Source organism: Oryx dammah, unplaced genomic scaffold (assembly GCF_014754425.2).
Source record: "Oryx dammah isolate SB20612 unplaced genomic scaffold, SCBI_Odam_1.1 HiC_scaffold_27, whole genome shotgun sequence".
Lineage (NCBI taxonomy): Eukaryota > Metazoa > Chordata > Mammalia > Artiodactyla > Bovidae > Oryx > Oryx dammah.
This window is the reverse complement of record NW_024070211.1, coordinates 87,390,746-87,403,287: the sequence shown is the minus strand read 5'-3', so window position 1 is coordinate 87,403,287 and position 12,542 is coordinate 87,390,746. Positions and strand designations below refer to the sequence as shown.

The following is a 12,542-nucleotide window of genomic DNA, read 5'->3' as shown; positions in this document are numbered from 1 at the left end:
ATATAGCCAGCACATAGAGGAGGGAAGACAGATGCCAGAGGGGAAGTAAAAAACGAAGGCAGCTAGGGTGGTCACTTTCCCCAGTTAGGTCTGACCTCATTTCCTGGGGTTGTGGTTTGAGGGTGCTCATTCAAGAACTCTGAATTCTGCTTTTTCAGTATTATCTTGACTTCCATTTGACTATAAATCACTTTGTTAATGCATTCGTTCAGTGCCATTATATTTGCGGGCGTACACACTTTTCAATGAAAAATAAAATTTTATTAGTGGAAGGAACAACTTTACTAAAAAAATTTCTTATAGTATATAAGGTGGTGATCAAAATTCTATGGTTTCTTAATAAAAAGTCACTAACATCTTTGTGCATCTAGAAACTACAATGTTTAGGCATAATCCTGCTATGGCTATTTAAGAAAAACATGAACAAAGACTCACAGAATAGCCTGAAGCAATAAAGCCTAAACCAGAGTGGGAATTGGTTGTGGGGATATTTGGTGGTCTGGAGAATCAGTGAGTTGATTGATGAGAGATGATTATTAATTTGGCACAAATTAGTGAACTGACACAGTGTCAGTTCAAGGAGAAGTATTAAGAAAACTTTCCTCTTTAACGATTTGGCCTTCTCTACAGAAGAGAATAAACACATTTAACATGATGTTTTATATCTCTGCCCCTGTTTATCAGCAAGACTTTCCCTTGCCCTGGGGTCAAATGGGCAGTCTACTTTTGCCCTGGACAGTAAGCCATTGACCCATTCAGCCCCAAGTCCTCAGCCTCCACCTTCTCTCCTTGGCATTAATGTAATTTCTCTTCTAACCTTCTTGACTCCAGTCTCTAGCTGTGAAGCTTCCTAACGCTCCTTACAGACATGATTCTTCATCACTTAGACTGAATGTCTTTGGGTGTTTTTTTTGTGTGTGTATGTGTGTGTGTGGCTAAGAGAAGGAAGTAAACAGATTCTGAAAGTACCATTTCTGTGCATCAGTTGTTTTTCTGCCTTCTATTTTGGTCAGGTATGTCCTCCATAGTCCAAGAGGTCAGTCAGGGTAGGAACTAACACATTTTGTAGTCCTCAAATAACTTTCTGCCTGAGAGAATTTTTGATTGACTAACTTTAAGGGGGGGACCCTAAAAAATGCTTTTGGCAATCTTCAACAGGACAGATGGAAATGTGCCTGGCAGAGTTTGATGTTCTAGGATGAAGTTTCTATCATCTTTTGTCTAGTCACAGAAGGTACTTTAGAGTAAGGAAAGGAAAACTGAGTTTGATGTGGGCTCATTTGGCTGGATATATGCTAGTTGGACATGCAATTTTTTGGCATGTCTGCCTAGTGTTTTCTGTAGTAAATGGGGAGCTCAGTGAGCATCTGATGAAGAAAACATAAGATCTCAACAATTGCAGCAATGAAAACATTAAAATAGGGAACCAAAACCCACATGTGTGCCTGTAAGTTTCTACAAATGTAGACAAAAATTACTTATGGGCCAGGCAGACCCACAACTTAAGGAAAGATCTAGGTAAGATCAACTAAACAATGAATGCTACTGGCATTTACCAAGATTTACCAAGTTTAGTGGCTGAGCAAAGGTGTTCTTCAGTTTTTGATGTTATTAATTAAGTGCATCCAGCCTTCCTGCGAAGTGAATCAGTGTTCCTTATTTCATATGTGAGGAGACAAGAGCAGAGAGAATAAATGACTTGCCATTTTGCCAATCAGTAGCTTCTTCCCAGCCACACTTAGAATTTCCAGTGGAGTTTCAAAGGATGACTTTAACTTCAAATTTAGTCTGGGTTCATGCAAGTCCCCTTAGGTGAAATCTTCAGGTCTCTGAAGTCATTCACTGGTCCCACTTGGGAGGCTCATAATGGTCAGTAAGTGTCTACTAGGAAGGTGTGGGGTTTTAAGTGCTTCTCATAGTGATTTAAATTAGTACTTGTCTTACTTTCTTAGTATAAACTTGCCATCTCTGAGTGCCACTTATGTGCTACACAGAACAAAGAACAAGCTGGCTGGAAAATTAATTAATTCAACAATTGGTGGTAAAGGAACCCAAAAGCTTGCCAGACTAGTAGCCCAGTGTGATTTGTAGCAACAGAAAAAGACAAATACCTGAGGAATGAGTTTCATGTTTATTTTGGGGTACTCTTAACAGCAATAAGGGAAAGGGGCTATAGAGAGCAAACATTATGGATTCAATTTTTTCTTTTGCATGATGGGAGTTTTCCATGTGGAGTGACCCCCTATAAACACAGAAGACTCAGAGTGTACTGGTAGAGGAGGAAAGTAAACAGATTTTCATGAGAGAGCTAACTGTGCCTTGCAAGTCTGGATCAATCCACATAAATTAGTGAGTCTCCTTAAGCAAACTGTGCAGAGAGGACACAGAAATTATAGTGTTTACAGATGGAAATGGGGGTTGGGAACATCACGATTTTGAAGGATAAGATGTCACCTTTTGACAGTGCTGGTGGAGTAGCAGGGAAGGAGGACAATGAGAGGCCAGTATTAGGATAGAGACAGGCAGGCTTGGAAGATGGGACTGCTTAGCCTTAGCGGGCAGTGGAAGGTTCCAGACATGTGCTTCATTCCAAATTTGTAAATACAGAGATTATCACTCCTGCATTTTGCCAGTGGGAAAGGGAACTAATTAATTAGAGGAAAAGAGGATGTTACAGTATTGGGACATTTTGAATTTCAATGGAGAAGTTGTCAGATTGTTTCAGAATGAGTCAGAAGGAGCTAAATGTTTAGGGGTGCGTGGTTTGTGAGTGCATGATTCAGAAGGGGAATTTTGTGTACTAAAAATGTCATTGAGTAAGTGGGCTTTCCTTTTTTTTCTGAGTTCAAATTTGCCTTATTAGCAGCAAAATTCTAACATGCTGTGATTACACTTAGAGAACTATGTTTTAAAGATCTAAAAAACTCAAATACTTGTATAGATGAATTTTAATAGGGTCATTTCTTAGAATGACCTTTCTTAAATGAACCTTGATAAAAAAAAATCAGGTATTGAATGGCTGGATGAAGAACATCATGTCAGTTTCTGAAAGGAGTTCAGAAAGGGCTAAGTAAAGATATATTCATAATCTCTCTTTCAAGATACATCAAAATGCCCAAAGATTTCTATATTATTTCTTCCTATCATCTCTTTCAGGGTGGATCTATCTAATGGAAATAATCCAGAATATGGCAAAAGTTAATATACAAAGATATTAACCTAGCATTTATAATTATAAAACAGAAAACATTTTGTAAAACAAGAAGCAAACAGAATAATGTTCAACTAAATTACAATACACCTGTTCTGTAAAGCATGCTATTTCTGTACTATTAAACTTCAATAAAATGATAGTTATGAAGACTAGATAATGAATTGTAAAGTAAAAATTAAAAATAAATAAATAAATAAATTAAAAAAAATAAAAAAAAAAAGAAAGAAAAGCATTTACATTTATGATTCATGGAAAGGTAAAGAATTAGCCTGCCAATGAAGGAGATGCAAAAGATGTCTAAGTTCAATTCCTGAGTTGGGAAGATACCCTGGAGTAGGAAATGGCAACCCACTCCCGTATTTTTGCCTGGAAAATACCACAGATAGAGAAGCCTGGCAGGCTACAGTCCATGGGCTCACAGAGTCTGACATGACTCAGCACAACATACATACAAGGGTAATAATAACTAACATTTATTTTGCACCTATTTAGGTAATATCTTACTTTAAGTCCTTTAGAAGTTTTAACTCATTTAGTTATTAAAACAATCTCAAGTGGTAATAGAATTATCATCCCCATTTTGCCAATGAAGGAACCAAGTTAGAGAGAGGCTAAGTAATTCCCCAAGATTACACAAATAGGGAGGTGTTGAGTCACATGGCCCCAGAGACAGGATATAAAATTGTACCTATTATATGCTTAAAACTACTGATAAAGCATATTTGAGGAGAGAATACACCAATTCTAAAAACGGAAAACACTTCTTATACACAACCATATTTCTGCAAGGCTATTATCTTCTGTGGTCCTCTATTCAACTAACCATCTAAATAAACATGATCTTAATCTTATTAGGGCTGAAAGTACTGAATGGATTGTGTGGCTCCCTCTGAGAATTTGTGCAGTATTCTCCTGGCACTGCATGGGGTAATCGGTAGGAGTTTTAATATAGCTCACCATTTGTTTTCTCTCTTGTGAATATGCTGCTGCTGCTAAGTCGCTTCAGTCATGTCCGACTCTGTGCGACCCCATAGACGGCAGCCCACCAGGCTCCCCTGTCCCTGGGATTCTCCAGGCAGGAATATTGGAGTGGGTTGTCATTTCCTTCTCCAATGCATGAAAGTGAAAAGTGAAAGTGAAGTTGCTCAATCGTGTCCGACCCTCAGCGACCCCATTGGAGACCAGAAGTGGCTGATATTGGTATGGATATAGCCAAATACAATTCTATCAGTTGGTACTACTTTTGGAGGACTTTGTGGACCTGAACTTCAGAGTCATATAAGACTATATTATGATATTATTATATGACATTTGATTACTATTAACAGTTCAAAAATCATTTCCACATCATCTCATTTGATTTTCACAAAAAAAAATTGTCTTTATTTTGCAGATGAAGAAGCGAGGTTCAAAGATCACTCATATCTTAGAGCCTGAATCCAAACCCTATTATTCTTTTATACAAAAATGTGATCATACTATATGTATGTACACCTATGTATTTATACAAATGGATGAATACATCTATCTATCTCATCTATCATTGTTTATCTGTCTGGTTCTCCTGAAACTTGCTTTTCTCACCTAATAGTATGTAATATCTATGTCTCCAAACTAAGATGTAAATCTGACTTGTTCTTTTAGAAGACCAAATGAATACATCTGTCTACTCAACCATTCCATTCTTGTGGATGTGTATGCTGTTCCAATTTTTTTGTAATCATAAATACAACTGCAATGAACATCCTTGTATGCGTGGCCTCATGTACTGGTACCTTAATTTTTAGAGGGTTGATTCCCAGAAGTAACATTGCTGAGTCAAAGGATACAGGCTTTTAAAATTTTAATATATTGTTAAATATATATATATATATATATATTCAGATATATATGTATATATATATATATATATATATATATATATATATATAATCAGATTCCTCTCCAAAAGGCTGGGTCAAGCACTTTCCCACTAATGATGTCTGGAAGTGCCTGCTTGTCTGCACCTTAACCAGACTTGGGAGTTGTCACTCCAGTCTCTTAAAAGATCAACTCTGGTATTCTAACTTTAAATCTAGGCCTCTGTCTTTTCAATTAAGAGGTTTCAAAGAACAGAGACTTTGGGCAGATTTTTTAAACAGTTATCTTTAGGAGATTATTCACAATCTAATAGGCTTGGGTTCTGTCAGAGGCTGCTTTTGGCCTCAGCAACTGCTTTGTATACACATATCAATAAATAATAACCATTATGGTCAAACATTTGACAGTGTAGTAAGTTATGAGCAAATCTCCTCATTAGCAGCACTATTATTTTGGTGTTTGCAGCAATCTAGTAGTCACAGCTAAGTTGAAACAAGAGCCATTATGTATGTAAAACATTTTTAGCTCATTTACTTTGAGCTCACTTTGCATACAAGAGCACTTGGCCCATGCCATATGGTGTAATGTCAGAATAAGATGCAAATTGAAGTGAAGAGGAATAGGACCTCTTTGACGTGAGAGTGTATTATCATGTGCTTAGATGCTTGTGGCTTTAGAACAGAGTTAACAATTGCTTCTGAATAGATTCAGCTTTTAACTTCCATCTGAGTGACCCACATATTTTCTTATCATTAAAATGGAAAAGTCATTGTCCTAATATATTTATGTATGTCTATGTTTGCTGATTAGTCAAGAGTTGAAATTGTGACATTGCATCATGTTACTTGATTTCCCTTTTAAAAATTTCCTGTCAAGTATCTCATAAGCTGAGTTTGGGGAGTTGATTAATTTGAGTGCTGGATGGGGCAACTGGTAGCTTGTCTGGTATCCTTTTATCTTTTTCTAGTAATAGCACCTTGATTTTACTCTGGGGACCTTGTCTCCTCAGCTTCTTCAGTCTATAAGGATGCAGCTTAAGTGCAACACCTTCCTTTACCCCAGATCTAACATATTATGTTCTTTTGGCATGTGGTTGTTTCAATTGTGGGCATGTAGCCTAGTTCGGGACAATGATACTCAATTTTGGGACACTGAGAAGAAGTTTCCTTCCTTCTTGGTCCAAACTAACAACTTTATGGAATTTTTTTAGGCGTTTAGTCTTCTAGATAATAGCATGCAGAAGCTTATTACTGTAGCACATTAAAAATTGCCCTGGGGGGAGGGGGCCTGAGAATAGAGCAAAAGCTACTGATAGCACGGACTGAAGCCAGTTCTCTTTTCGGGGAATCATACAACTGAATCACAAATTATTTCTTAGCTTGCCCTTTATTGTGTCTTGTTCCAGATACCTAAAGCACAGTTTGGAAATTAATAGTCTTTCTTCTGAACTGAGATAGATTACATGTTAACTGTCTTAGAACAGTTAATAAGAAATAAGGCATAAGGGTGGGTGAGGAAGACAGCATATTTTCACCCAAACAGAGCTAAGGGAGGGCAAGTCATCCTCTGTTTAACCTCAAACTGAAAAATACTTTTCACAAAACAAACATTTCTCCAATTGTCTCATGGAGACCAAATGTACGGGGCAAGACTAAGAGTAACCTGAAGCACAGACATATAGGAAAGAACATCACTATAGGACCATGAATGTTGAAAATGAAGTCTTTCCTGAGTTGAAATACTGTAAAAGGCACTGGAGGAAGCCAGCGTTCTTAGAAATACTATTGCTATAAACTATATACTTAAACCATGTGCTACATAAGGCAAAAGCAAAGGCTAAAAATTGCCTGGAATTAGAAATAAGGGAACTGATGTGAGGAAACGACACGGGCCTGACAAGGATAGTGTGGAGCACACAGAGTCTGATGGATAGTGTAAGGTGAGACCTGAACCGAAATTTAGAGCAGAGACATTTCCCTCAGCTTGGGGAAGTCTTCCCAATTCTTTCCTTCTCTCTCTCTCTCTCTTTTTGGTGGGGGCTGTTAAACATGAGTTATCTTTCTCACAGAACAAGCTGGTAGACAGGATCCCAAGAGTAAGCAGCTCTGCAGGCCCTTGCCTCTCCGTTCTGGCCAGGATGTGTCCCGCAGAGGTACTAAGTGGCAGGTCGCACCTGGGCACCGCCACCCTCACTCCTCCAAAAGCCCCAAACTCAGGCAGGTGAGAGAGCCCGGCCTCCACGACCCCCGCCACTCACCCGGGCATTGCTTACACTTTACTGGCCGGATTGAGGTCATGAGATCAACCTGGCCGAGTGGTCAGAGGGTACTAGGGGCCCCCAGGCCTCGTCTCCAGGGCCAAGCCCACACACTGGCTCAGTAGGCCCAATAGGGTTAGGAGCCTGCAGCTTCCTCCCCCTCCTCTGGCAGGATCTCCAGGCTGCCAGTCCGGTCTGTGTCCGTGGGGAGGGCCGGAGCCCGTGGGGACGCGTGGGGCAGTGGGGAGTCGGGAGCGAAAGGCTGTGGGGCTCTGAGGCCAGCGCCAGACCTAGGACCTCCTGCACGCGGTGAGGCAGTCACGGAGGGTTGAGGGGTGGGGAGGAAAAGCCAGAGGTTTGTCGGGAGCTGCGGGTCAGGGATACACCGGACAGGGTGTGGACACATCCTCCACACTCAGCTTCAAGGTCAGCTCGTCCAAGTGCTTGAGGATCTCACCGGATCCACAGCCAGAAGGCACAAGGTGTCCAGCCCCAAGTCCGGGGTCGGGGTGGGGGGCTGTCCACATCCACAGTGGTTTCTACAGCTGAAGGCCATCGGGGAGGGGGCATATTCCTTCCAGATGCTGAAGCAGAGAGAGCCGGAGTGGTGGGAGTCTGGGAAGTATCGGAGGGGCCGATCCAGCACCTTCAGGAGCGGTAGGAGTTGCCCCTTCATTATCTTCTGAGTTTCCGCTCTTGCTGGGCCACAAAAACAGCGGGAGGCACCAGCCTTGTGAGGAGTGACCCAGGCCAATCAGAGAGAGAGACGGTCAGTCCTGCCCTGGACGTAGCCACACTTGCTGTGCCACAGGCCTCTGGTGGGGAGGATGTTGTGCCGCAGGGCCTGACCCTGCTTCTCGAGACTCCATAAGAATTTGTTGGTCCTATGGGAGTGGCTCTTGCTCTTGACTCTGGCGACAAGGCTACAATATCATGTGGGGCGATTTCCTCCACTCCTGCTCTGGTCTCATGGATTTCCACAGTAGCTTCAGGAGGAAATCCCCATTGGTTTTCTTGCGCAAGTGGGCCTTGTGCTCCTCGGCGGGGCCCTCTCACCTGAGGTACTGCAGGAGGAGCCACCAAGCCTGGCACCTCAGGCTGGGGCTCAGACCCTGGGGGGCCTCTCCCTGATCACCCGCCAGTCCTGCCCAGCCCTCCCCGAGCGTGTGCTCGGCTCCTCACCCCTGAGAAGAGCCAGGCTCTCAGCTCAGGGACAGGCTGCTGGCGGCCCTCCGAGCCCATGTGGTAGGCCTCCTCTGTGAGGCCTGCAGCGGCTCCAGCTCCACGCCGCAAGTGACCTCCAACCCAGGTGGGGCACATCTTCAGACGCTGGAAGAGGGTCGCTGGAGGCCCTCCCAGCTGGCCGCAGCGATTCCTGGAAGCAGTCAGTCATGAGGGAGAAGCTGCTGAAGCAGGAATCCTGGAAGAAGCTAGACGTCACATTGGAGGTGATCTGGTTAAAGAGCTGGAGATGGTGGAAAGAGTTGGAGAGGATAGAGTCATGAGGGGAGATGAGGTAGAGGTGGCAGCCCTGTGGGGAGCTGGCCAACAGCAGATGACGGCTGAGGACATGGAGCAAGGCGCAAGTGCCCCACAGCAGACGTGCCAGGCAGGCGGGCAGCCTCCGGCCTGTGTGACCAAGACCGGGCAAGCCCAGTTGAGGCCCAACTTTGAATGGTGGATGGATTTATCCTTGTCAGACTCACTCACCGAGAAGACCAGAGAACCCCTGCGGGAGCTGGGCTCTGCACTTCTCACGACTCTGAGTGACAGCCATGGCTTCCCCTGCGGCTGACAACTGCCCGGTGGGGCTCATAGCTGGGCTCAAAGGTCAGTTCCTTTTCAGAAGCGTAGGAGTCATCTCCACTTGGAGGAGAGGATTTGAGTGGAATCTCCAGCCTCCTCTATAGGAGCCCAGTGCAGGAGGACGTAATTTGGCTTTCTCCCCAGCATGGATGATGTGGTTGATGAGGGAGCCCAGGTAGAGATTCTTGGTGTGTAGGTACATCCCTCTTCACCAGTTCTTTAATGAGTGGAGTTGATGTGAAGGAAAAATATTTATATAGTGAGCAGGATTGGTGGAATACTACATTAGGTTGTTCTAAGTCAGAAGAACATTATATTTTCTTCTGTATGATTTTTGCTTAGGTTAAGTGTATAAAACACTGTCTATGGTCATTATTCCATAGGAAGGAATCTATTGTAGTTAATCCTTTGTCATTTCCATGAAATCTTTAGACTGATTCCTCAGGGGTATAGTTAAGATCCTGATGCTCAGAGAGGGTCGACAAGAGAAGCTCACCCTTGATAGGATGTGGATGGTCTTGTTGAAGTGATTTCCATGTGGTTGTGTCTCTTGAGCAATCTTCCCAAGCAGTGTATTCCAGGAGGTAGTAGGCTTTGTATTTCCAAAGCTAAAACATCTGGGTATGTTCAAAGCCAGCTCTGTGGATGCTCTTTTAAATAGCTAAACTAATTGGTAGGAATTCAATTCAGTTCAGTTGCTCTGTTGTGTCTGACTCTTTGTGACCCCATGGACTGCAGCACGCCAGGCCTCCCTGTCTATCATCAACTCCTGGAGTTTACTCAAACTCATGTCCATTGAGTTGGTGATGCCATCCAACCATCTCATCCTCTGTCATCCCTTCTCCTCCCACCTTCAATCTTTCCCAGCATCAGGGTCTTTTCAAGTGAGTCAGTTCTTTGCATGAGGTGGCCAAAGTATTGGAGTTTCAGCTTCAACATCAGTTCCTCCCAATAAAAACTCAGGACTGATCTTCTTTAGGATGGACTGGTTGGATCTCCTTGGAGTCCAAGGGACTCTCAAGAGTCTTCTCCAGCACCACAGATCAAAAGCATCAATTATTTGGTGCTTAGCTTTCTTTATAGTCCAACTGTTACATCCGTACATGACCACTGGAAAAACCATAGCCTTGACTATCCCGACCTTTGTTGGCAAAGTAATCTCTGCTTTTTAATATGCTAAGTTGGTCACAACTTTCCTTCCAAGGATTGGTAGGAGAAAGCCTCCTCCTAATGGTACCTGTGCATCTTCTCTATCTATTCATATGGCTGTCTTCTTGATTCGTTTCCTTCTTTTTTTTTTTTTATCATGGTAAAATGCACAAAACATAAAATTTACCATGTTGACCATTTTTAAGTGTTCAGTTCATTGGTGTTAAAAACATTCATAACGTTGCACAACCGTCACCACTATCCATCTCCAAGGCTCTATTCATCTAAAACTGAAACTCTATGCCCTTTAAATAATAATTCCCCATTCCTTTCTCCTTCTAGTCTCTGGGAACTATCATTCTAGTGATACTTCCTAGGTCTATGATTTTTTTTCTTTTTTTGTGGTGGAGGTGATCTGATTCTCTTCCTGATAACATTGTAGCTATTCGGGGAGACTAGTGGGGGGAGTCACTCAAAATATATGGAGCTGTAGGAAATGCAACAAGGAAGAATGGGACTTGTACTCTGTTAAGCATCCAGTACAGTTAGTTCAATGACCTTGCACAAGTTCTTTAAGCACTCTGGCCTCCATTTCCTCATTTATAAAATGGGGACAGTAATATTGCTTACCACATATGATTTTTATGAGTAAGAAATGGAGTAATACATGTAAAATATACAGCAGTAACTGGCACATCCTAAGCACTAGATAAATTTTCGTGATGGTGACAAGCTCTCAGGGCAATTGTCCTTGGTTAAATTAGACAGTTCAAGCAGAAAAGGAAGTGGTAGCTGACACAACCCCACCAGACTATGTGGGACTAGAGATCAGCTGTGAGGATAGTTTGGTTATTCAAATGGCCTATTTACTATTTCATGTTTATGTCAGCCTTTTCACTTTGTAAGGACTTGAAATATTGTTTTTTGTTGAAAGCACCCATGGCAATGTGAAAGATACAAACAAATCAGCATTTCTTAAGTGAAAGGGAACCCATGTGTGTATCACTGAATTTGACAGTCATGTGAGTGACCATATCACTGTCTAGAAAATTTTGGTTATTACCAGAGAAAGTATCCACAGAGCATTATGAAATTACTGTTATAGAAATCAATACTTTCTTTATATAACAACATTTCTTACTGCCTACAACTTGGGCTTTAAATAGCATAAGAGATGATATTGTTTGAGATTAAAAGGCCAAACTGAACATGTGCTTACACATGCTTCACTAATGCTTTGCAGACAGTGACTAGAGATTTTTTTTTTTAATTCCACTTCTACCTAGATGCTGTTGTTTCCATGACACTAGTTTTGGGAATGGTGCTGAGCACATTCAGCCATTGCAAGTGATGGATTAGATAGTAATTGATGTGTGTTATGAAACTCACATCTGGGCCTTCTACCAACTGAGAGTCAGTTTGATTTGATCTGGCAAAAGGAGTTTCAAAGCATTTGGTTTTTAAATTATAGTGATTTATAGAAAAGTGCCTCTTCAGATGGCTATCAGCTGGTAACAGGTTGAGTTCCCAGAAAAAAAAGGGCTCTTTCATTGTCCTGATTTTTCCAAATGGCACACCTACCAGGGAACTTCTTTTCAACTAGCCTCCTGGGGCTATCTCTTCCATTTGTTAGATATGCTGCCTACAGATTGAACCAGTGATGCTGAGATTGTAGTTCACTGTGTTATAAACTTATTTTGGGTTATGGGATAAAACTTGGGGTATCAAAACCATGGAAGTAAAGTACTTCAGTATAAAGTTAGGATTTAAAAAATATTCATAAATTTATGTGAGCAATTTTTTTCATTTCAAAGTGGCTAATGTTTGCTCTACAAAAATTCTCCTGCCTTAAATTCTGTTTTCTCATTCCTACATTCCCTTCCCTTGTTTCTGTCTTGTTATCTCTATAGTGAACAAGATACAAACACTAAATACCTTCCTCTTCTCTTGACTCCTTTTTTAGCAAGGCTTGCAGATACTAAAGAGAAGGCAATGGCAACCCACTTCAGTACTCTTGCCTGGAAAATCTCTTGGACGGAGGAGCCTGGTAGGCTGCAGTCCATGAAGTCACTAAGAGTTGGGCACGTCTGAGCGACTTCACTTTCACTTTTCACTTTCATGCATTGGAGAAGGAAATGGCAACCCACTCCAGTATTCTTGGCCTGGAGAATCCCAGGGACGGGGAGCCTGATGGGCTGCCTGCCGTCTATGGGGTCGCACAGAGTTGGACACGACTGAAGCGACTTAGCAGCAGCA

The 12,542-nt window shown here is 42.1% G+C and overlaps 2 pseudogenes; both read right to left on the bottom strand.

The window, feature by feature from the left end:
- The window catches only part of LOC120854140, a 143,174-nt pseudogene extending 135,167 nt beyond the window's left edge, over positions 1-8,007 (bottom strand).
- Positions 8,008-8,254: 247 nt separating this feature from the next.
- LOC120854139 lies at positions 8,255-9,284 on the bottom strand (annotated as a pseudogene).
- Between the last annotated feature and the right edge of the window lie 3,258 nt (positions 9,285-12,542).